Source organism: Euprymna scolopes, chromosome 41, assembly GCF_053919585.1.
Source record: "Euprymna scolopes isolate OS-2025 chromosome 41, ASM5391958v1, whole genome shotgun sequence".
In the NCBI taxonomy this organism is placed as follows: domain Eukaryota; kingdom Metazoa; phylum Mollusca; class Cephalopoda; order Sepiida; family Sepiolidae; genus Euprymna; species Euprymna scolopes.
The window spans coordinates 22,355,767-22,381,845 of NC_136522.1; the positions used below are offsets into that span (position 1 = coordinate 22,355,767).

At 35.2% G+C, this 26,079-nt stretch overlaps 1 protein-coding gene and 1 long non-coding RNA gene across 4 annotated transcripts in view; one reads left to right on the forward strand and one right to left on the reverse strand.

The window, feature by feature from the left end:
• LOC145266412 (uncharacterized) overlaps positions 1–26,079 on the reverse strand; it is a 792,722-nt gene that overhangs the window by 230,765 nt on the left and 535,878 nt on the right. The window lies entirely within an intron of this gene.
• Positions 14,751–16,856, forward strand: LOC145266415 (uncharacterized). The gene is made up of 2 exons (XR_013864716.1): positions 14,751–16,363; positions 16,429–16,856. It is a non-coding gene; the product is annotated as an uncharacterized LOC145266415 (long non-coding RNA).

Sequence of the window (26,079 nt, forward strand, 5' to 3'; positions counted from 1 at the left end):
TTGTTTTTTCTATAATTTCTTTTTTTTTTAACTAGTCGGTTTGTTTTTTCTATAATTTTTTTTTTTTTTAACTAGTCGGTTTGTTTTTTCTATAATTTTTTTTTTTTTTAACTAGTCGGTTTGTTTTTTCTATAAATTTTTTTTTTTTAACTAGTCGGTTTGTTTTTTCTATAATTTTTTTTTTTTTAACTAGTCGGTTTGTTTTTTCTATAATTTTTTTTTTTTTTAACTAGTCGGTTTGTTTTTTCTATAATTTCTTTTTTTAACTAGTCGGTTTGTTTTTTCTATAATTTTTTTTTTTTTCAATCTTTTAAATGCATTTGATTGATTAATTTTAACAGTAATTCAATCTTGAGGGACATTTCATGTGGAAAAGTATCCAAAATGATGAGTATTGATTATATATAACTTTCCATTTTTAATCTAAACTATAATTTAAAATTGGTGTTGTCTATTTTGTCTCATACTCTTGTATAATGCTGATTTTTCTCCTCTTCTGATAAGAAGCATTTAGCTTTGAAACGCCATGGCCTAAAGAGGTTTCCTCTTATTTTTCTTTCACATATTGTAATCATCCTTACCTTTACTGACATGATAATGTATTTTTTTTTTTTTTTTTGTAGATTTAGTTCTTATCTCATTATTATTTTTTTTTATAAATTGCTTCTCTTAATCAGGTAGACATTTATCTATCCGGAGAGGTTGGTTTTCTCTTTGAAAAATTCACATTTTTTTAAAGTTAACTTTCTCTCTCTCTCTCTCTCTCTCTCTCTCTCTCTATATATATATATATATATATATATATATATATAAAAAGAAGTATATTTGGTAAAAAAAAAGAAACAGTGCTCAATACGTGAGTAGAGCTAGATATGTTTTTATTTTTCAACCTCGGGGATCTTTACTTAAACCATTACAAATTGTTTCAATAGATAGGACAATAAAAAATCCTGTTCATCAGACAATTCAAACTGTGCAGCTCTGTCGGCATTCTCCAGTAAAGGCGCCTCAGAAAATTAGCAATAAACTAACCCAGTCTCAAAGAGAGAAGCCAAAGCCTGGGAGGGTGGATTGGTTTGGTCGTTTTTGTTTTACGGCATATCAACCCTTCTCAGGTTATTTAATGCTGAATCCAAAGATTTAAGAAAAATTTTTTATAAGAATATATTTGTTGTTTTCAAGTCGGTTTCTATTTAACCCATAGTTGGGACCCTAACAGGTACTACCACTCCGGGTCAGAGTGGACTTGGGAGCAATGGCAATTAAAGGGTGGCTTCACACTCCCCAAAGCCCGCAAGCTGGGGCCTCACCACTGGATATAGTTTAAGGTCATATCCAGGACCGGGGGGGGGGGGTTATTCCTAGAACTGCACGGAACTAGCATTATATAGGAATCAGCAGGAACCAGATTATTACAAGAACGGTCTAATCTGCTGATTTTGGGCCCAAGGAAAAAATCCCCCGACGAAATATCCTAACTCTTAACCTTGTTACGTTTTTCCACCAAAGTGGACAGACTACATGTTGGATTTATGGAAGCATAAAATTAATCCATCTTTATCTATGAAAATCAAATGGGAAACAACTCATAGCTTAAATAAAGCTTACTTCTGTTTTAAACGCAACAGATGTTGGCTAATAATAATTAAAAGTAAATTAAGTATAAATTAAATTAAAAACAAATTAAATAAATCAACCTTAAATAATATTTATAATTAAAACAATTCTATTACTATTGAACAGAGCTAATTACTAAAATAGATTTTCTTTAATATAAATGAGGTTACTTCTTGAATATAGATTTCTTTTGAATAAACAGCATATATAGAAATGATGATGGAATAAAAGTGTTATAGTATGAAAATTAATTTACGAAACAGTGTACCATTTGTACATATAAATGAAATTGTGAACAGACATAAATACGAGTTTAATATAATACTAGCATTTCAGCCCGGCGTTGCCCGGGTGTTTGCAGGTGTATGTTGAGCAAAAAAAAAAAAAAAAGTGGTCAATTTTTTTTTATCTTTGACCTCTATTACGACCCTTTAACATTTGTTTTGGGCTCGAATCCATGTCCAAGGAACCTATATCTAAAATTTCAAGTGTTTAAACTCAAAATTAGCGGAGGAGTTTGGTAGAGTTCTCAAAGGTCAAATCGTTGAACTTTGACCCCTTAACAGCCAAATTTCTGGCCGAAAACGGATTACAAAGATTTTCCAAAATCTTAGTATCCTGTATATCAAATTTCAAGTCTGTAGACTGAAAATTGACAGAGTTATTGTGTAGGAAAATGTATACAGACACACACACAGACACGTTCACTTATATATATCACTATTAACTGTTACATGTTATTACTATATACAGAAAACAACATGGCTGACAAGAGCCTAACATTTTCGATTTACCATTAACTGGCCCCTCTTATGTTAAGCTTGAAACCGACGGTACCAATGTTTTTCTGACCTTCTGTACAATTTTAAATAAATATTAAGCTCTTATATTGAAAAAGGTTTTTTTTCTTTGTAATCAACCACTTTGTTGGAATTCTTTCCCAAAACACAGTAAATAAATTATATATATATATATATATATATATATATATATATATATTAGTAATAGCACGTAGCAATTAATGATATACAGTGAGAAGTAGTAACAAAAATAGGCTTAAGGCTCCTAAAATTCATACCAGAATTGTCATCAAAGATCTATCGCGTAGTGGAGAAAGTACTTGGTAAAATTCAGTTGTAAGTTACAATTCTCTGGAGATTGACTGTTTAATTCTTAGTGCAAGCGACACTCAAAATTACAAATTACTTAGGATTTCTACCCAGTCCTGGCTAACGGAACAAGAGCATGGTAACCCCTGTGGATTAGATAAAAAGTTCCATTTGCAATTCCCAAGTCGAACAGAAAAATTCCAGAATTCAACAAGATACACCTGAAGAAGGTCGAAGGTTACATCAGCTGAAACGTTGTGAAAATAACACTTGAAATGAAAAGAGTAGTCTGAAGAATCCAAATAATATGAATGATCACACAAGTCGTAAGATTTTTCTATTCTATAAAATTTATCTCGAATATGGACAGTCAATGGTGGTCACAACGTGCTTACAGTTATATATATATAGTCAAGATTGGCTGCTCTTTTTGACTTTCGGTTTCTATTCGGTGGATGGGACAATGGTGAGAAAAAACATATGGTCAAGATTGTCTGCTTACAGTTTTTGGCTGACATTAAATACTGACTTTCAAGAAGACAGAAACTACAGAAGATAAAAAAAAAATGCTATAGTCAAGATTGGCTGCTCTTTTTGACTTCCGGTTTCTATTCGGTGAATGGGACGATGGTGAAAAAAAAAAAGATATGGTCCCTTCTGATTAATGATTATTTTCATTTAAAATAACGTGAAAGCCTCCCCTACTTTCCCCATGTTTGAAGTGGCTTTCTTGTTTGCTTAACCATGTCTAATTATTCAATCAAAAACCGGAAGTTATAAAGAGCAGACAATCTTGACTAACTAGAAGTGTTATAAAATTATTTGAGGGCACTAAAAGTACAATTGTAAATTACATAGAACTTCTACCCATTCATGGCTGACCGAACAAGAGCTTGCTACCGTCATGGCTTAAATATAGGCTCCCTGTTCGAAATTCTGTGCAAATTCCAAGGTTCGACAGAAAGATTTCGGAGTTTGACAAGATACAAAAGAAGAAAGTTGGAGGTTATATCGACTGAAACGTTGTGCGAATAACACTCAAAATGAGAATAGTAATCCAAAGAATTGAAATACAGATTTACTCTCAAGGGATTAACAATCCGACTATTTTAAGTTTTATAGCTATGCGTGTTCGTGTAAAAATGAGAACTTACTAAGTTTAAAGCGATTGCGGTTATGTTGGTTTGTTGAGTGTCTATTTACAATGGGGAGAAAGCGTATGCTCAGAGTTGTGGGTTTTTGTAGGTGTTGGTGCTTTGCATGTAAGGATAATAATCTGTTTTAAAAAAATGAGATATGTAGATGGTGAGGAATACAGTTGGGAGAATGTTTTGTGAAATTTTGATTGTGTTGTTTGCACACAAGTTCCTCCCTAATGTTAGACCATCGTGGAGAGCTTACATTACCAATTATTTCATTCAGTTACTTAATGTGTTATGCAGAAATACAGGCAAAGAGAGAAATAGAAATGTAGAAACAGAAAAAAATAAATAAACATAGAAATTGGTGGTAAATGAAAATGGATCACATCTATAATATAAATCTCACCTGTCTTTTTAAATGTATGTATGTCTGCCTAAAACATTTTCACGAGTTCAATATCGTTTTGAAGCGCAACCCTTCGGATGACAAATATAAAAAAATTGGCTAATATATAATTTTTGATAGAATAGATGCAAGCAAGGGCGATCGAACGGTTCACAAATTTCTATAATTATATAGATAGCCATATGTAAGTTTATATGAATGGAGATTGTTGCATAGATGTGCAGACAAGCTATGCTTGGAAATGGAGTGAAGATTGTGAGACAATGTAAACTGATTATGGAACTTGAAGACACAAAGCTTCTAATTTCTTTGGTACTTTTTTATTTCAATCTTTATTTGAACATCGAAAATAGAAACAGGTGCTCAGGATGACGATGATAATGAGTATTTGTTGTTATTGATGGTGATGATGATGGATCCAATAATTTATCCTAAATAGAATTCTAATTGGTTCTTGTAACATAAAATTGTCTTGTGAAATTTGAAGGAAGAGAAAGAAAAAGGAGAGAAAATCGAATGAACGAACGAACGAACGAAACGTGGGGGGGGGGGAGAGGGGAAAATGGGAGAAAGGAAGGAGATAAGCAAAACGGAGAGAAAGAGATGAGAAAAGAGAAGAAGGAGAGGGGAAAGAAGCATATAAAGAGCAAAAAGGAGAAACAGAAAAGGAAAAGGGGGCGAGAGAAAAATAAAAAGCAAATAAGAGAGAAAATGGAGAGGAAGATGGAAAAGAGAGAGAAGGGGATGAAAGAGAGAAGGGAGATAGGAGAAAAAAGGGAGAGAGAGAGAGGGAGGTAGGAGAGAGAGAGAGGGAGGTAGGAGAGAGAGAGAGGGGGAGATAGGGGAGAGAGAGAGGGGGAGATAGGAGAGAGAGAGAGAGGGGAGAGATAGGAGAGAGAGAGAGAGGGGAGAGATAGGAGAGAGAGAGAGAGGGGGAGATAGGGGAGAGAGAGAGAGGGGGAGATAGGAGAGAGAGAGGGGGGGTGATAGGAGAGAGAGAGAGGGGGAGATAGGAGAGAGAGAGAGGGGGAGATAGGAGAGAGAGAGAGAGGGGGAGATAGGAGAGAGAGAGAGGGGGAGATAGGAGAGAGAGAGAGGGGGAGATAGGAGAGAGAGAGAGGGGGAGATAGGAGAGAGAGAGAGGGGGAGATAGGAGAGAGAGAGAGAGGGGAGAGATAGGAGAGAGAGAGAGAGGGGGAGATAGGGGAGAGAGAGAGAGGGGGAGATAGGAGAGAGAGAGGGGGGGTGATAGGAGAGAGAGAGAGGGGGAGATAGGAGAGAGAGAGAGGGGGAGATAGGAGAGAGAGAGAGGGGGAGATAGGAGAGAGAGAGAGAGGGGGAGATAGGAGAGAGAGAGAGGGGGAGATAGGAGAGAGAGAGAGGGGGAGATAGGAGAGAGAGAGAGAGGGGGAGATAGGAGAGAGAGAGAGAGAGGGGGAGATAGGGAGAGAGAGAGAGAGAAGGGGAGATAGGAGAGAGAGAGAGAGAAGGGGAGATAGGAGAGAGAGAGAGAGAAGGGGAGATAGGAGAGAGAGAGAGAGAGAGGGGGAGATAGGAGAGAGAGAGAGGGGGAGATAGGAGAGAGAGAGAGAGAGAGGGGGGGAGATAGGAGAGAGAGAGAGAGGGGGAGATAGGAGAGAGAGAGAGGGGGAGATAGGAGAGAGAGAGAGGGGGAGATAGGAGAGAGGGGGAGATAGGAGAGAGGGGGAGATAGGAGAGAGGGGGAGATAGGAGAGAGGGGGAGATAGGAGAGAGGGGGAGATAGGAGAGAGGGGGAGATAGGAGAGAGGGGGAGATAGGAGAGAGGGGGAGATAGGAGAGAGAGAGAGGGGGAGATAGGAGAGAGAGGGGGAGATAGGAGAGAGAGGGAAAGAGAAAGAGGAGAGAGAGGGAAAGAGGAGAGAGAGGGAAAGAGGAGAGATAGGGAAAGAGGAGAGATAGGGAAAGAGGAGAGAGAGGGAAAGAGGAGAGAGAGGGAAAGAGGAGAGAGAGGGAAAGAGGAGAGAGAGGGAAAGAGGAGGAGAGAGAGGGAAAGAGAAAGAGGAGAGAGAGGGAAAGAGAAAGAGGAGAGAGAGGGAAAGAGAAAGAGGAGAGAGAGGGAAAGAGAAAGAGGAGAGAGAGAGAAAGAGGAGAGAGAGGGAAAGAGAAAGAGGAGAGAGAGAGGAGGGGAGAGAGAGAGGAGGGGAGAGAGAGAGGAGGGGGAGAGAGAGAGGAGGGAGAGAGAGAGGAGGGGAGAGAGAGAGGAGGGGAGAGAGAGAGGGGAGAGAGAGAGGAGAGAGAGGAGGAGAGAGAGGAGAGAGAGAGAGAGAGAGAGGAGAGAGAGAGAGAGAGAGAAAAAGACATCCAGAGAGAGAGAGAGAGAGAGAGGGGAGAGAGAGAGAGAGAGAGAGGGGAGAGAGAGAGAGAGAGAGAGAGAGAGGAAAGGATGAAAATTAACTGAAATTGAAATTTGTCAAGTGTATAATTATTTTACATCATCAACAGCAAAGAATCAATTGTTCATCCGTTTTCTTTTCCCCCAATCACCTGTCATGGTGCACAACTCGAATGGAATTTCAGTAAATACCATTCTTCATCTTTGTTGTGCTCTTTCAATTTCTCTTTTGATAAAATAGAATGGAACCAAAATACCGAAGTTAGAAGAGAAAGAATTGGAAAGGAACTTTAATTGGAAAATTATCTAACATATGTTCTCAGGAGTGGAGCGTTAGATAACAGTGTTGGGATGATTAGTCGGAATTCGGAAAAAAATCAAAACTTTTTGGGGTGTTAGAATCCGAAAAATTTGTGCTTATTTTCCAATGCCAAAAGCGATTCTTTTTGTGTTTTTTGTTTAAAACTTATTTTCTATAGCTCGTATTTATTGACTTTAAACTATGAGAAAAACTAAAATCTATAGATAAATCTCATAAGTGTATTTTTGTTTGCAAAAATATATGCACATATTGCATGAGTTTTTACAATAATTTGCACCCCCCCCCAAAAAAAATAATAATATTTAGAAATTTAAAAAGAATAAGAAATTGAATTGGGAATTAAGACACAGCATCGGTAATTGGGAAAAATATTGGAATCGTTTCATCACCATTAAATAATAAAAACATTTCTTTTAAAATTTATCTATCTATATACTATTTAAAAAGTTATGTTTTTTTAAAGTTTACTCATATGAGAATAGAAGCATGTGATTGGTCAACAAAAAAAGAGGAATAGGCATAGTATTCATTATTAAGGTGGTAGTTTTTATGATATGTAGTGTAATTGCAAGAATGGAGTAAGTTTCGGAAACTTCTGCCATTACTAACCAGCAGAGTGTTACGATTGTCAACTACAGGAAGAGTTTATCAGACAAGTGTATGCAGTGTGATTCTGTATGGAAGTGAAACCTGGTCAGTGAAGATTGAGGACATGCGTTGCATGGAGAGTAATGATATGAGAATGATACGATGAATGTGTAATGTAAATATAAAAGACAGGCTTAGATCTGATGATCTCTCGGGGAAACGTGCTGAACAGGAGACTTTTATGATATGGTCACGTTTAAAGGAAAGGAGGAGCATTTTGTGGTAAGTAGATGCAGAACAGTTGAAATAAGAGGATGGGAGGAAGTGATAAAGATGCACTTCAGTGAAAGGGGGATAAATAAAAACTTGGCCAGAGATAAACTAGTGCGGAAGTGTAATGTTGCCGCGACACTTTAACGATGTCAATACATATCAACACTCAGACCCACATGTTTGAGACTTCGTCGTAAAAGAACAAACAATAAAAGAAAGAAATAAAAATCCGACTTGGCATTTTTTAAGTGAAAATGAAATGGATTTATTCGTGGTTCTCCCAAAACAACACATTTCATTATCTTTGAAAAGTCTTTTTACACATTCAGTATTTTACAATGTTCTGCCATATAACATGTGCTTTTTAAAAGTCTCTCTCCCTGCCACTTGACGCTGACCTTAGCCAGCGCTTTGTCGCCCTTGACGTCACACGCCCATCTTCCCCAGAAACACTTCTTGACCACGTGGTGTATTTTCCTCTCCTTTTCTTTTGACGCAACCTCGTGCACACTTGCTAATTTGCATATTGTTAAAACGGTTGCTGCTGCTGCTGTTAATATTTTCGCTAGTCAGCTATCATACAGCTGCTGCTGATTTTGCCCCATACGTGCTATGTTGTTATAGACCTAAATTTCTAAAAAAAAAATAAATAAATGAATAAATAAACGAAAAATTAAAAATAAAATAAAATAAATAAATAAAAGAAAAATAAATAAATAAATAAATAAATAAAAGAAAAATTAAAAAAAAAGAAAAATAAATAAATAAATAAAAGAAATAAAAAAAAATAAAAGAAAAAAATAAAAATAAATAAAAGAAAAAAAAATAAATAAATAAAAGAAAAATTAAAAAAATAAATAAATAAAAAGAAAAATTAAAAAAAAAAAAAAAAAATAAATAAAAGAAAAATAAAAAAAATAAAAAATAAATAAATAAAAGAAAAAAAAATAAATAAAAAGAAAAATTAAAAAAAAAAAAAAAAATAAATAAATAAATAAAAGAAAAATTAAAAAAAAAATAAATAAATAAAAGAAAAATTTAAAAAATAAATAAATAAATAAAAGAAAAATTAAAAAAAATAAATAAATAAATAAAAGAAAAATTAAAAAAATAAATAAATAAATAAATGAATAAATAAATAAAAGAAAAATTTAAAAAAAAAAAAAAAAAAAAAGGGCCAACACATGTGAGCATGTAAAACAAGCATTGAGCCGAATATGATAATGCGGGTTTTGCCTGCCCCCAAAATCAACAGTCTTGGTTATTTTCGAAAATTTTTCTCTTGCTTGCAGTATGATGCTGGTCCTGTTTAGTTCTAGAAGGTCCACCCTTCCAGGCTTTGTTTTCTTTCTTTGAGAAGAGGGTTAGTTTATCACTAATCGCCTGAAGCGCCCCCACTGTGGAATGCTGATGGGGCTAAATAAGCATTTTTTTTGCAAGCCAAAGTGTTCCACTTTGTAGGGCGCTGACTCTTCTATTATACTTTCCAACCCTAGTATCATATCTTCTCGCCGTGGGAGTGCGATAAATACTGTATGCCGGAGGAACAAGAACGCAAAGATGTAATCGATTTTCCAAGTTTCACTGATAATGCTTGGTTTCGCATTGGAAAAAAAAAAAAAAAATGGTCTGATAAAAAAACAAAAAAAAAACGAGTGTATTTTCTCACCTTATCTGTTTTTGTTATATTACCATGACTACAAACAATTGTCTTCGAGATGGCTCGTTTTTTGACAAACACCACAGCACTTTGCCCTTTTGCCGTGAGTAGTTAATCTGAATCTAGCAGACAAGAGATATGCACGAAATACAAACGAAACAAACTGTCTTTGAAAATTATGTCTGGAGGGAACGCAATGTTTATTGGTCGTAATAATATGATGGAAATGAAACGTGAAAATATGCCCAGATTGATTAAAAGTGTCGCGTTCTTCTCGAAGATGAAAAAAAGAGTGGGGGAGCTAGTTGTCGAAGCAAGGGACGTCAGAATTAAAGGATCAAGACAGTTTGGCTGTTGCTGAAGTCAGGGCGAATTAAAATCAATCAGAATCGATGAAAAGGAAAATAAATAAGTGTGAGCAAACCTCCTAACCACATCCTGCTTCGCTAACAATTTGTGGAAAAACCATCCATGAAAAACAACGAATTATTTAGTAATTATATGAAAGACACACAAAAAATAAAAAATAAAATAAAATAAAAATAAAACAAATTAGCTGCCTTTGTTGACTGCTATAGATTTGACAAAGTTTGCTGTTTGAAATACTTGAAACATTCATTTAAAATATTTCATTCATAAATTTGTTGTAAATAAAATCTTTCTCATCCATTCAGATAAATAAATCGATAACATTTTCGTAATCTATCTACTATTATATAAAAGGAACTGTGTGTGTGTGTACACACACACACACACACACACACACACACACACACACACACACAGTTCCTTTTATATAATATTAGATAGATTACACACACACGGCATAATCACGTTCTCGTCAGATCACCGAAGTTCCTATTTACAATGCCTCCCCACAGGACAGACACCAGGGTTGTTTTTTAATGTGGAGAAAAGGAACAAAAATAAAAATTGTCTCAATCGTGAAGGATTTCTCCTCCACTGACAGAACAAGAAATTGAAGTGCAGCATCGGAAGAACAGACACTACACTTTGATCTTGTTTATATATTTTATTGCTTTTAAAAATTTTGAAAATACAATTAAGTAAAAAACAAAAGATTTTTAAACAACAAAATTAGGCACAAGGCCCTACACTTTGATCTTGTCCCGAAGGCCAATCACCGAAGTTAAGCAATGCTTAGCCTGGCTAGTACCAGATGGGTGACCATTTAGGAATTCTAGGCACTGTATATGCTCTCTGCTTATGTCAGCATTGTTTCCAGTCGTCCTGAACCTTCACTTGCCACTGGTATTTAACAATACTGACTCAGGGGAGGTGTAGATAGAGAGTGCGCAACTGTTGCCACAAAAATTCCATGCGCAGGCACCCTTACAGTGGATATCCATAGTCTGTCAAGACTGAAGGAAGTTACATGTGTGTGTGTGTGTGAGAGAGAGAGAGAGAGAGAGAGAGAGTTCCATATGGACTCAGAAACGGCTGGGACAATTTTTTAAAAATTTCACATAAAAGTACTTGATGCGTCTGGGTTGGTTGGTTGTTTTACGGCATATCAACCCTTTTCAGATTATTTAATGCCGAATCCAGTTATTTTGAAGAAAGTTTTTTTTAATAGAATATATATTTTTTTCCAAGTCGGTTTCTATTTAACCCATACTTGGGACCCTAACAGGTACTACCACTCCGGGTCAGAGTGAACCTGGGAGCAATGGCAATTAAAGGGTGGCTCCACATTCACCAAAGCCCGCAAGTTGGGGCCTCACCATCGGATATAGTTTAAGGTCATAAGACCTTGATGCGTCTGGGAGTGTTCTTACGTATTGGAATTTGTCTGATAAGTACTGAAAATCAATAATCCAAAAAATCTGATCAAAGAAGGGAGTCAGATTTTAATGAAAGTTAACACTTTCATACAACCTAACAACACAAATGAATTTGAGAAGTATAATCACCGCACAAGCAGAAAGTCCTGCCCTATAAAATTAATAGTAGATTATTTTTATAAGACGGGCGCGTTCGAAATGAATTCTTTTTTCTTTTCTTCTTTTTAGAGCACAATTAAACCCATAATACTTGACTTTTGTACGTTTAACAAATGATTATATAAAAATAATTTCATAAAATTAAATTGATTCTTTGATAAAACAAGGGCGTGTTTGAAATGAATGCTTCTTTTTAGAGCACAACTGAACCCATGATACTTGACTTTTGTACGTTTAACTTTAATTCAAGTGATTATGTGAAAATAATTGCATAAAACCAACAGTTGGTTCTTTGATAATAAAAGGGCGTGTTCGAAATGAATGTTTCTGCTTAGAGCACAATCGAACCATGATACTTGAATTTTGCATTTTAAACTTTAAGTGAAGCAATTATTTACAGATAATTTTATAAAATCAACAGTAGACTCTCTACAGTGCTATATATATTGTGAACTAGGTCACTGCAGGTGGGAGGTGAAGCTTCTTCCCAGAGGGGGGGGGGGCTAGAGCAGGCAATTAATCGATTTCACTGATTTCGATGACATTAAAATATGAGAGTTTATTGAGATTGTCGGACTGACTTCCTCATCTTGGTTGTTATAGTCACAATGTTTTGGCCGTTTTGCGCTCCGGCCTTCATCAGGTGTTTTGTATCGAACCGGGGAACCGTTTGTTAGGAGTCTCGAACCCAACCCTTTATTATTATTACGGGGGTACCGTGTTCGGACTCCAGCTAGGCTCTGGGACATAGTTGCTGATTCTCTGTTTTTAATGTTACTTTTCACTGCCTTCGTTCAGGTAATAAGTGCTACTTATTGTCTGAATAAAGTTTGGGTAACTGTAAACTTTGATACAACGTCTAGGACCACTCGGCCATATGTCAATAGGATAATTCTTAGTTGGTTTTTGTTAATCTTAAACCTATGTTGTTATTCAAGGTTTTCTCTCTCTATCAGAGGTGTCCAAATTGCATTCAGCTATACGCTTGGTTTGCTCAGTAGGTTGTTATGTCTGAGCATATGAGCTGTTTAAGTTTTCTCACTTTTCAGTGGGTCTCTCTGTTTATTATTTTTACTTCATCCCATAGGGGGCGATGGACCCCCTCTCCATCCAGACATGGTTGGCTATACCCGATTTTTCCGTCTCCCCTTTAGTTACCGCTTTTCGGTGTTCTTCCACCCTTATTTTGAGGGGGCAGCATGTTTCACCCTCGTAAACTTTTCTGCAACTGCATGGGATGAAGTATATGCAGTTCTTGGTCATGTTCTCCTCCATGCGGGGCTTCACTCGTACCAGGTGTTGTCTGAGTGTTTACTCGCTCTTGAATACCGTCCTGATGTTGTAGGAGGCACATATTCTCTGAATCTTTTCGGAGATGCCTCGTATGTGTACTAGGCAGACCGTTGGTGGTTTTTGGGTTTCATTCTCCTCTCTTATACTATTAACACGTCTGGTGGATAGTATGCTATCGGGGTAGTTGTTACGGTGGAGGGTATTCTTCAACCTGACCATTTCTTGGTGTTATGTAATGGTGTTGCTACTTATTGTCTCTGCTCGATGTTGTAAGCAGCGTGCGATTCCATGTTTGATATTGTATGGGTGATGGGAGTTGAAGTTAAGGTATTGTCCGGTGAAGGTAGGCTTGCGATATACGGATGTCTTAAACTCATGCTCTGTGCGTGATATGAGTATATCAAGGAAGGCCAGTTGGTTATCTTTTTCTTTCTCCATTGTGAACTGTATCGATGGTCTTATTAAGTTCACATGGTCTCACACCTCATCTCAAAAATACAGACAAAATATGAGAGGGTGGAATACTTGTTGATCCTCATTCAATCTCAAACAACGTCGAGTCTACCTACTAGTTTATATATATATATATACTTCAGAATAATGTAATATAATGGAATAGATCTACTGGTATGGAAATCCTGTGATTATTGGTCTTACAAAGTATTATTGGCTGTAATATTTTATAAACACAATCCCAGCTAAATAAAAATTGCTCAATATACCAGATAGAGCAAATAAATCATAATTTAGTAATTCAAATTCTATGACGTGAAATGGTTAAATTTCAAATGTATAATTTTTATTATATGCAAGACAAAGAATACATTTCAATAAGTATATCTCCTTAACCTATAGGTTTTCGATGTCTACACATTTCCTCAGAGGAGAAAATATTAGCAAATATTATAAATGGTTTATACCTAATTTGCTAAATACAATAAACATAGAAAATCATAATTAATATATATATATATATATATATATATATATATATATATATATATATATATATATATCTTTAATATCTTAATTTAAAAATCAAATTAAATATTGTAAAGAAAAAAAATGGGAAATTTATATTTTAAAATGTTTCACTGTAGAGGTACTTAGATGCTAAAAGATTTGTTTTACTTTCATAGCGTCTTTTCTAGAATAGTTAATCTCTGGAATTCCCTCCCTGCTTTCTTTGTTCTTGATAGTATCGACATGCATAAATTTAAATGTAACTAGACTTATTAGGTGGCTAAAAACAGGCAAAAGTTATAGGCTGTTGATTTAGAATAAGTATTTTATGCCAAATTAATGGCTGAATATGGTTAAATTTATGATCAATTTTGCATTAAATACTAATCCTATTAATCCTTAACCGTGCATCGAACAGATACTATAATACTTAGTTTGCTGCACCTCATCATAACAAAGGTCCATACAAGATTTCAGCCAGATCAGTGCGGTAGTCTCCAAGAAAAAATGAAACGGGCAGGCAGAAAAACAAAAGAGAACTAAAGACATGAAAAAATATCTTGCTGCTCAACTCCCTACTCAGGTTGCCATTAACCTAAGAGTAGCTTTTTACATTTCAGCGGTAATATGCCTTCCTTGGTGAGTGAATAGAAGTTGAATAAATACAGAGGATGTAAGCCAGTAAAATTGGACGCATAATGTAAGACAAGACGCATTAAGCACCATCAGCATTCTTGCCGCGGTCGATTAAGACATGGCATTAACAGTAAAAAAAGATAATAAAAAGGCGAAAGGAAGCATCACATTATGTCTAACAAGGTAGAAATGCTGAACACAAAGAGCAAGTTCCTCGCACATCACAGATCAAAAGACGTCATCAATGCGAAGGACTATGGGACAAATATGTGGAAGTAATTCGATTAAAACCGATAAAATGGTAGAAATTTCATTATTAGAAAATTGCCGCATCAAAGTGCCAAAGGTTTGATTGCAACATTTTTAAGATTCTCTTTAACGTTGCTGCAAACGCGATCGTCTGTTTTTATTTTATTTATTTTTTTTTTTCTCGTTTTGTCCAAAGAATCATCACAAGAGAAAGCAATAACAGCAATTGACCTTGAGCGAAAGATTTAATTATTATAAAGCACATTCCATTTCCTCACTAACTTCGGACTTGCGTTAATGACTTCTAAACTCCAAAAAGCCATCATTCGCCCATACATGGAGCATTGTTGCCACATCTTGGCTAGTGCACCAACCACTTGCCTCTCTTTCTTGGATAAGGTTTAAAAAAAAAAAAAGAGTTACCAATCTAATATGCGCCACACTGTCTCTAAAGTTCCAACCCCTGTTTCATCACCACAGTCTTGCGTTCCTGTGCTTGTTTTATAAGCATTTCAATGGAATTTGATTGAACATACTGCGTTCATACCATCACCACCTCATCAACGATTGGTTTGGTGACCTCTTTTATGTCATATCAACCCATTTTGGATTATTTAATGAAGAATCCAGTAGTTTTGGAAAACATTTTATGCTTCAAATATTGTGTTTGTTTTGGTAGTTTTGTTTTATGGCGTATCCACCTTTTTCAGGTTATTTAATGACCAATCCAGTAATTTTGCAAAACTTTCTATGATTCAAGTTCTTTATATATTCAAATATTTATTTATGGTGTTTGGTTTGGTTGTTTTGTAGAGGAAAATTGCTTTTTGTTTTTGGCTTTGCAGAACATGATTGAGTTTTGCAGAGGGAAAGAAAGCAAAAAACATTGGCAACAATGTTTGGTGAATTTTATGTCAAGAAGCCAGTATCTTCAGACAGCCTAATTCAGTATCACTATGACCTCGCAACAAAAATATGGCTCACTCGACTAGCATCTCCACTGTAAAGGTTCCCAGTTTCTGGTAGATTTCCTACTCCAATAACTTCTTTCCTCAAACTGATTGCCTTTAAAATTCCCTTGCTGCTCCCTGTTTCCTTGATCGTATCAATGTGCAGAAATTTAAATGTAATGTGAACAAATATTTTAATGACCAACTTCCCAGTCATGAACTTAATATTTGGAGTCATTTTTTTGTTTTTCTTTTCCAAACGGTCTAATATTTTCAACAGGTGAACTTACTTCAGTTTTTCATGAGAAAAACTTGAGCCCGGTTTGGTAAGAATTAGATAAGAATATGAATTTCACAAGTTTTTCCACACACTGTATTGGCAACTTGTCTAAGAAAAAAAGAAGTGTTTCGTCTCTCAGAACGACGAAGACCATCTGACCATCCCACGAATGATGGATGACACGTGCTGGAAGCTTGTTTAAAGTGAATCTGGTTTGCGCAGAGCCAGACTTATTCTTTCGTCCCATCCAGTTTGATCCAGCAGCAGGACAGGGTCGAGACAGCTGGAGGCTAGGTGGCATGCAGGAGCTGCAAGGAGTGTCAATGTCTTCCTATAGACAGCATCTGGTATTCTCGAATGATAACCCATTTGATACTGGCCAGGCTCAGCATTGCTTAACTTTGGTAATCTAATGAGAACCGGGGTATCAACATGATTATGCCGTATTCCTAAGTAAGTACAGAAACTAAAAAGGAGTTTTACAAGGATGAAGATGTCCTCTTGTAAAAGATGAAGTTTTATTTTAAGAGGATAAAGGTGAGGAGAAGAGGAGAAGATGTCCTCTTGTAAAAGATGAAGTTTTATTTTGCAAGAGGATAAAGGTGAGGAGAAGAGAGAGGAGGGAGAAAGGGGGGGGAACATAAACAGAATTTGCAATTTGTTTGAAGTTGGCGTGTAAGAAATGCTGTGAGTTATAAGAACTTCAATCGGACAATTTCATGTTGCAGACACGGACACGTTGTTGCGCGTGACACAAAGACATGTTTACAAACAAGTTGACCAGAATCAATAGGAGCTGAGGTTATTTGTTTCTATGTGTGTGTTCGAGATGAGAGAAAGAGGGTATGTGTTGTGGATGGAGAGGGAAGACTTTATGTAGATGTACATAGATCACGTGCACCGATTTGGGCTTTCTTACCAATAAATCAATATTGTCATCATCATCGGTTTAACGTCTATTTCACAATGCTGGCATATGTTGGACGGCTTTTAGAAACTGACAAAAAAAAAAAAAAAAAAAAAAAAAAGAGGCATCACCACTTATCAAGGCCCAGAGATAACTCGAGGATAGAGGTTAAAGAATATACAGTAGTCAACTGGATAATATAGTAATCGTTAGTAATGGAAATTCGGTAAATTTGTCAACTTAAGTGGAACGGATAGGAACTTCGAATCTCCTAACTGCATTCTCAGCCATCACTGCCATCCGTAGTTGCTGTCGTCTCACCACATTTTTGACCAATTACCTCTGGCACGCTTTGGGTGGGATTGAAACCGCTATCTTCAGACAATGTTCATCTGGAACCGTAGAGTTGGCCGAAACGTTGTGCACCAATAAAAAGATAAGATGAGACTAATAGTCCGAAATAAAATAAAATTAACATACAATGCTCATCTCAAAAATAAAAAAATTCCAATAAGGAATAATATATATATATACCAATCGGTACGAACCCAACTATGGAAGATCAGATAATAAATAAATGTGGATTTATAAGATCAAAGAATCCAACCTTGATCGCCCTTCGGGGCCCGTGGCGCAGTTGATAGAGACGTTGAATCTCTACGGTTCCAGATGAACATTGTCTGAAGATAGCGGTTTCAATCCCACCCAAAGCGTGCCAGAGGTAATTGGTCAAAAATGTGGTGAGACGACAGCAACTACGGATGGCAGTGATGGCTGAGAATACAGTGAGGAGATTCGAAGTTCCTATCCGTCGCGGTTACCACCTGACGAAGGCCAGAGGAAGTTGGCCGAAACGTTGTGCACCAATAAAAAGATAAGATGAGACTAATAGTCCGAAATAAAATAAAATTAAGTGGAACGGCTCAAGAACTTGTTTATGTTAGACTTGAAGACAACCATAGTGTAGTCAGCTAGAAAGCAGGAAAACGGAAGATAGTTCCACAGGTGTGCAGTTCTACGAAAGAAGCTTTGTTTATGGAATCTACGTTTAGGTTTAGGTACAGATAAAGAGTGGAGGGAATTATTGATAGTGTTTTGAGCTAGACGAGTGTTTCTTGTGAAAGTTTGGCGAGAGACAACCATAGATTGAAGCTCAGTTGAGCACTTGCTTTGAAAATAACAATAAAGCAAAGACAAACTCGCAACATCTTTAAGGTTACAAGCTGACCTATCTCTGCCCAGGTTTTTATTCATGCCTCTTTCTCACAAGTTCATCCTTATCATCGCGGCAACAGTGAATTGAGGATCTCACAGCATCTGCAGACTAAAGACGCAGGTGTCTAGCGATGGGATGATTCCAATATTTTTACTGATTCTGATACAATTACCAATTCTGTACTAAATTCCGGATTCCAATACAATTACCAATTCCGATTTTTTTTTTATAAATCTCTAAATATTTAATTATTAAGTTATTTTGACTGATTACCCTAAAAACACGTTAAATGTGCACATATTTTTTCAAACATAAGAACTTTTAGTTTTACTTGTAGTTGAAAAATCAATAAATATCTATTATTACTACCAGCAGTGGAAGATTTTGATTAAAACAAAATCAAATAGAAAAGATGATTAAAGGAATCGTTTTGGGCATTGGAAAATAGGTACAGTCCCCCCCCCGATTCCAATACCCTCAAAAGTTCAGATTCCCAGTTCTGATTAATCGTCCTAACACTACGGATATCATGGCATGAGAGACCAATATACCGAATACACAATGGTACCAATTTATTGAATAAATTATGGCATCGGTGTGCTAGGGATATCAGTACTTCTGCATTTACCGATCCATGGGTTCCATAAAGTTTCTTGTGTGTGTGTGTGGCCGCTCATGGGAATAACCGAAAGTGGCCGCTCACGAAACGTTAAATTGCTACTAGAAAATTATAAAGATAAAAAGTAAAAACATGGAAATACAATAAATAAAATTACAAACATGTACTTAACTCAATCATGACATGCACGATTAAAATTAATTTTTTCATTTCTCCCAATTTATAAAAAAAGTTGTCTTCATATTCGTATTAGCTAAAATACATCTATAATAAAAATCTCATCTGTCTGTTTAAATGTATGTATGTATGTATGTATGTCTCACAAAAACTTTCGATAGAGGCAACAGATCCTGACATGATTTTGAAGCTCAACGTCTCAGATGACAAATATTGAAAAAATTGGCCCAAAATATTAATTCCTGCACCCTAATCTTGGCCATTTTGTATGAGGAGGGGGTCACAATTTTTTTCGCCGACATTTTAGCAACTCATCGTCACCGTTGGATTGACTTCGGTTAATTTCAACACTTTTGACTTCCGGTAGCATCATGGAGATATCGGCTAAGACGTCAGATTTTCCATCACTTTATTTTTCGCCCTTTGCATTACGGTTTCGAACCTGCCTGCCTACTACCACTTTTTTTTTATTTTTTTGAGACACCTTTCTTTATATTTGCTGCCTACTGTTGTTTGGATTCTTTCCCACGCTGCTACCATTTTTTTTTTTTTTTTTTAAGCACCTCTTTCCACATTTACGGGTTTCAAGTCTGCCTGCCTGCTACCATTTTTTTTTTTTTTTTTTTTTAAACACCTCTTTCCACATTTACGGGTTTCAAGTCTGCCTGCCTGCCTGCCTGCCTGCTACCATTTTATTTATTTTTTTTTTTTTAAACACCTCTTTCCACATTTACGGGTTTCAAGTCTGCCTGCCTGCCTGCCTGCCTGCTACCATTTTATTTATTTTTTTTTTTTTAAACACACCTCTTTCCACATTTACGGGTTTCAAGTCTGCCTGCCTGCCTGCTACCATTTTTTTTTTTTTTTTTTTTTTTGCTCAACACACACCTCCAAACAACCGGGTAACGCCAAGCACCCAGGCTAGTATAAAATAAAAATCAAGCAGTAAATAAAGACAAAGAAATGCATATATATATATATATATATATATATATATATATATATATATATATATATACATATATATATATATATATATAAAATGTTACTGCTGCCAGCATTTGTCAAGTGAAAGCAAAAAGCTCAGCTTAAGAACCACTTAGGAGTAAAAGTTTCGAAAGATGCGTGCCAGAAAAACGGAATGATACAATATGGCTTATTTTAATGGAAGCGTCACAGAATTATTCACAGATTAAACTCTGACCTTTCGTCTTTGCAGAGCAAATAAAGTAGATTTCGTCGTAACCATGTGTGACTTTATTGAGGGTGAAGAATGAGATTTTAAAATACCTGTGTCATTATAAGTACAGTGTCTATAAAAGAAGCGCACAGTGGATCAGAGGGGGGGGGGACATGGATTTGGGGAGCGTTTTGGGTTGGAGGGGAGCAGATAAGATAATCACTCGTTCGATGCCGTCAGAATAAAGATCATAACCTTTCAGGGGTTTAGGGTTAGGTTCAGAGGTTTTCAGTACAAAGTGGAAACAGAGCTGTTTACGAACTAAGAAAATTCCGTTTTAGAATTTCCAGAAAAATGATTTTTTTTTTTTTTATTTATAAAAACTAGACATGATTACTTGGAATCTGGAATCAGAAACATCACAACTTTTAGGGTCGTCGAAATTAATATTGGAAACCTTTTGTGTCTAATTCCTGATTAAAAAACGATTCTTCAAATTTAATTTTTTGTTTGTTTAAAACTTTTTTTTTTTTTAATTGCTGGTGATAATGATAAAATGATAAATATTGATTTTTTTTTAAGTACCAGTAAAACTTAAATTTAGAGATCATAATAATAGTTTTTACCGAAGGTAATACAAGTAGGAAAGGTAGGGAGCTCTGTTGAAAAACAAAATAGAGGGAGTCTACTGGCTCTGTACAGCAATCATCTAATGATAGTGTTACAAGCAAAAAACACCTACTTCCAATTTGCCATGGGTTAGTATGGAAGTAGTAAAGCTCAGAGAACTGTCATGAGAATGCCTATGTCAGGGCACAATTTGGTCAAACCGTAGTCGTAGGAATAAATAATGAATTTAAGTTAAAAATGGCATAAGACAAAAATAGCCCAGGTAAAAACGGTACAAAAGAAATATAGATGAAAATCTCAAAATGAGTTTAAAATTTTGGATACAATAATAAAAAAAAAAAAAAAAAAAAAAAAAAAAAGGGATAAAAATGTGTGTTTGTTTGAAATAGACATTTGTGGAAGTTATTTACAAGCGCCATCCCATGCGTCGATGCTTAGAACTGCCGACTATCAACGCGATGGGCCTACGTTCAATCCTGGGCTTCTGAGAGGTGCTAGTCTAGCCGCATCGGTGAGTTGTGATACAACAAAACAGTACTGCATGTGGAGGACTTCAAAATATATATATATATATAATTATATAACTGCAACTTTGTGCATGTGAGCTTGTTCCTTATAGACTCCGAAATGGTTGAACAGATTTTCTTTCAAATTTACAGAACTTTAGTGTATACGTCTGGAAGTGATTTTAGTCAAGTTTTTCTCAGAATACCTCTGATAATTATTGATAATCAAAACGGTTATTTTGATTCATCTATCATCGGTAAAGTCATTTTTTTCCACGTTGTTGCTTAGCAACAATGATAGAACAACAGGCCATGAAAAAGCTTGCTTTTCTTTTTTGTTGCATGACGTGGTCTCCAAGTTCAAACTCCGTACGTAAATTTCTTAATTTTTTTCATTAACTGCAAAGAATTTTATAAGACTTGAAAATTTACATTTTTTTTTTTTCTTTCTTTTGTTTTTTTGCATGGCGTGGTCCATAGGTTGAAACCCCCGCACGTAAATTTCTTAATGTTTTTTTTTTTCATTAACTGGAAAGAAGTTTATATAAAATAATTTTATAAAAGAAACAGTAGGTTCTCTAGAGTGCAATGTAGAATAACATATTTTCGAGTTTGAGCCTGACTGCCTAATACCACTTTCTTTTCTTTTTTTTTTTAACATAACACACACCTCCAAAAACCCAGGCAAAGCCAGGCTCCCAATATATATATATATATATATATATATATATATATATATATATATATATATATAGTGTTGGGACGATTAATCGGAATCGGAAAAATTGACAGATTAGGGGGTATCAGAATCTGTATCAGAATCCAAAAAGTTGGTGCCTATTTTCCAATGCCAAAAACGATTCTTTTGTCTTTTTTTGAAATTTGATTTTGTTTAAAGCAGAGTCTTCCATTGCTGGTAATCATGATAAGATTAAAGATATTTATTGATTTTAAAATACCAGTAAAGCTAAAATCTATAGATCAACCTCCACAAGGGCAAATTTTTATTTAGGAAAATATCTGCAAATTTAACAGGTGTTTTTTTACAGAAATCAGGGAAAATAACCACTTCATAGTTAAATATTTAGAGATTTATAAAGAATCGGAATCGGGAATTGTATCGGAATCATCCCATCACTAATATATATATTAGTTTTATCTAGTCCAATGAAGTATCTAGCTTAGTGACATTACTTGAGGTAAGATCACTAAGAGAAGATCCAATATTCCTTCTATGAATCAGTATCGATGGGATCTTATTTGGGTTTTGAATACAATGTGATTTTTAAGATTTGGTCTGTATTTACTTGGAGAATGAAGGATCCTTATGTCAGGTTGTCCTGACAAACGTTTGTATAGAGAGACTGAAGATACCCGAGGATGATGTCCAGTAGGCATTCAAACTTTCCCCATCTTTTGTGTGTGTGTGTGTGTGTGTGTGTGTGTGAACGTCTGTGTGCATGTATGCGTGAGAAAAACTGATTGCATGTCTGCATGTGGTCATGAGTGTGACTGAAGAAATGTGTATGCGTTTGTGTGACTGATGGCATGACCATGTTCGTGTGAGTGTGAGAGACTGAGTGTGTGAGTGTAATCGATTATGTGTATAAATGTGAATGTATGCACTATATATATATATATATATATATATATATATATATATATACACACTTGTCAGAGAGAAGAGGGAAGAGAAAAGAGAAAGATAGGAGGGGAAGAAGCAGGAAGGAAGACGAGATGAGAACCCCCTGACCTTCTCATTGAAAGTAATTTCTCCTCAAGGAGGAGGGGGGGGGGGCAGAAATTGCAACAGAGACATTTTAACTGGCCTCAAGAAAATTCAAAGTGGGGGTTCTGGGAGGTTGGAGAGGTGGGGGTGGGGATGCGAAATGGTGTTTGGAATGAGAATTAAAACAAGAAGAAGAAAAAAAGAAACATATATTTCAAGAGTTTGGGTGTTAGAACATGGAGCTGATAGACCTGTATGCAAACTAGAAGGTAAGAGATGAGAGTGGCGGGAGAGGAGGGGAAAGCGAAAGGGTGACGTAGTAGGAGGGGGTGTCTCTTTGGTGTGTCACATGAAAATGTGGCTTGTGTTGAATTGTGGGTCAGTTGATGTGTACATGGGAGAGGGGATCAAGTGATCTTCTGTTTGGAGTTATGGAAGGCCGGATTCTTGACATTCCAGCAGAAGCAGTCGACGCAATAGAAAGAGAAAATATAAAGAAAGGGAAAGCATTGAATCTGTGCAGGGTGATGGAGAGATAAAGAGGGACGGGTATATATCATGTATATATATTTACTAAGGATCCCATTGATATATATTCCCCCAAAACCTTTGGCCTTGATGGAAGTGAGACAAAAACTTGCTGCTATGGTTTCAAATGATCTGAAATAGCAAAGGGAGACTTGATTCCAAATATTTCTCATATGTTATATCTCCCCTTTTCGGAAATAGGGGACGATTATGAATATCTCCAGTATCAAATAATCTTTATGCACTGTGAAATTCACTTTATGTATGAAAACCAAAGAGGGGAGATATAATATGAGAACTATTTGGAATCAAGTCTCCCTTTGCTGTTATTTCAGATCATTTGAAACCATATCAGCAAGTTTTAGTCTCCCCTCCATCAAGGCCAGAGGTTTTGGGGGAAGTATCAGATATTTTGTAATTCATATGCAAAACTAGGAAAACAAATGACTTTGATTGAAACATTTTATGGTTGTAAAAAAGTGCCAAAAATAGCCTTTGGATAATGGATGAGTCCCTTAATGTGTGACCTTAAGGGCAAATGTCACATAGTACACTACACAATTCAGGTCATTACCTTTCCAACAAGCCTTCATTTGTTAAATTCTGATTAATAATCTGAGATTTGGACTTATAAAATTGCCAAAAGAGGCGGTGTATATATATATATAAAAATATAATTATTTACTATAATAATTATTAAATACCTGAAGACACTAGCGTTTCATCCTTTCGGTAATCATCAGTGCAGAGTGTCACGATTAACACCAATCAATAGATTCGGACCCCGCGACAGAAACCGTCCCTGGCTTCATTAACAAGGACCCAATCCATTCGGCTACCGTTAACTGCGAGAAATGCTGTTGAATTTAAACATTTATTTTTTAAATGCTTTTTAACGTCAAAGTGATCTAATCATTATATGAGGACCTGCGCATGAGAGCTAAAGTGACCGACTTTAATTTAACTGTAAAGTGCTCAATGATAAGAAACGAGTTTCTTAACGGGCGGACACAATTATTTACTATAATAATTATTAAATACCTACAGACACTAGTGTTTTCATCCTTTCGGGAATCATCAGTAAGATAAAAAGCTATAGCAAACATCTAAATGACTACTTTAACCACAGTTCCTGATTTCAAAAAAAGAAAAATTAAAAGATTCATCAGCCTTACTTTTAATGCTAGGTTTATTTATGGTGTCTTTTAAATTCAATGTTTGCTATAGCTTTTTATCTTATTGAATAATATTCAATAAGATAAAAAGCTATAGCAAACATCTAAATGACTACTTTAACCACAGTTCCTGATTTCAAAAAAAGAAAAATTAAAAGATTCATCTGCCTTACTTTTAATGCTAGGTTTATTTATGGTGTCTTTTAAATTCAATAAAAACCCTCCTAAATTTGCTGATGAGGAGACCTTGCTTACCAAAAAACTATATATAATTATTCTACATAACTTGATGTATACCACAATAAAAAGCATTGTTTTCCGAAACGATCGTACAGATAATTGATTTTGTTGTTGTTCCTTCTTATGAAACGGATTTTTAATTTAATTAAAATTTGATTTTTAAATTTTAAATTATAAATCACATTACTTAATATTGAATTAGCTCTAGGACATTTAACTATCGAGCTTATTATATATCTAAATTACAACGAGCACTTTCTATTTCCTATATTTTAATTAAACTAGTAATTTCACTGTTACATTAAAATACACTCAGCTCTTTAGACTATTGTTCTAATCTCCTTTAAATTATATATATATATATATATATATATATATATATATATATATATATATATATATATATATATACACACACACACACTGGTAGCCAAACTGAATATTGAAATGCTCATATCTTTGGTTCTATGGGACAAAAACACATGAAAATTTGCAGGTTTTTTGAAGATTATAATACTATTGTATTTTATGACAATTGGTAAAAAAGAACCTATATTTTCAAACCTATAAAATATGCCCAAATTTGCCTACATTTGTATATATAGGGTCATGTAGGCCAGCTTCAGTTGTCTCTCCTGTGGCCTTGCCAGGCCACTCGGTGTGAATTGCGACACCCTGCACTATTGATTCCCGAAAGGATGAAACACTAGTATCAGTAGGTATTAATTATATATATTTTAATTAAGGGTTCAATTAAAATTTATTCACCATCAAAAGTTTTCACTTTTATATATCTATATAGAGTTGAGTTTTTTCTTGTTCTGACATTGATTTTTAAAGGCCTATTTTTTTATTTAAAAATTTATTAACACAAACTTCTTAATATACTCAGTCATGGATATGCAAGCGACTTCATGAAGGTTAACAAATTTGTATATTCATTTAAAAAACGTACATTAATTATTCATTTTTTTTATGGTTGCTTATTAGATGATTGGTTTCATTTAACTTTTATGATTGGTTCTATTTATGCATAGTTTCTACATTCTGCATAATTGCGTAGAAGTGAGGATGACAATGTTCTAGCACACTGACATATCTTTATATATATATATATATATATATATATCTACATACAAAAGTGACTTTGTCTCTCTGTGTGTGCGAAATGTCTCAATACAATTCCTCTTTGAATATTTGGTCTCCAGACTTGAAACTTAATATATGAGGTATTTAGAAATCAGGAGGACTTTTGATTTTGTTTTTAACCTGTAAAATTAGCTGCTAATGGGTCAAAATTAAAAAAAAAAACAACAACAAAAAAACGGTTGACCATGGTAGGAGTA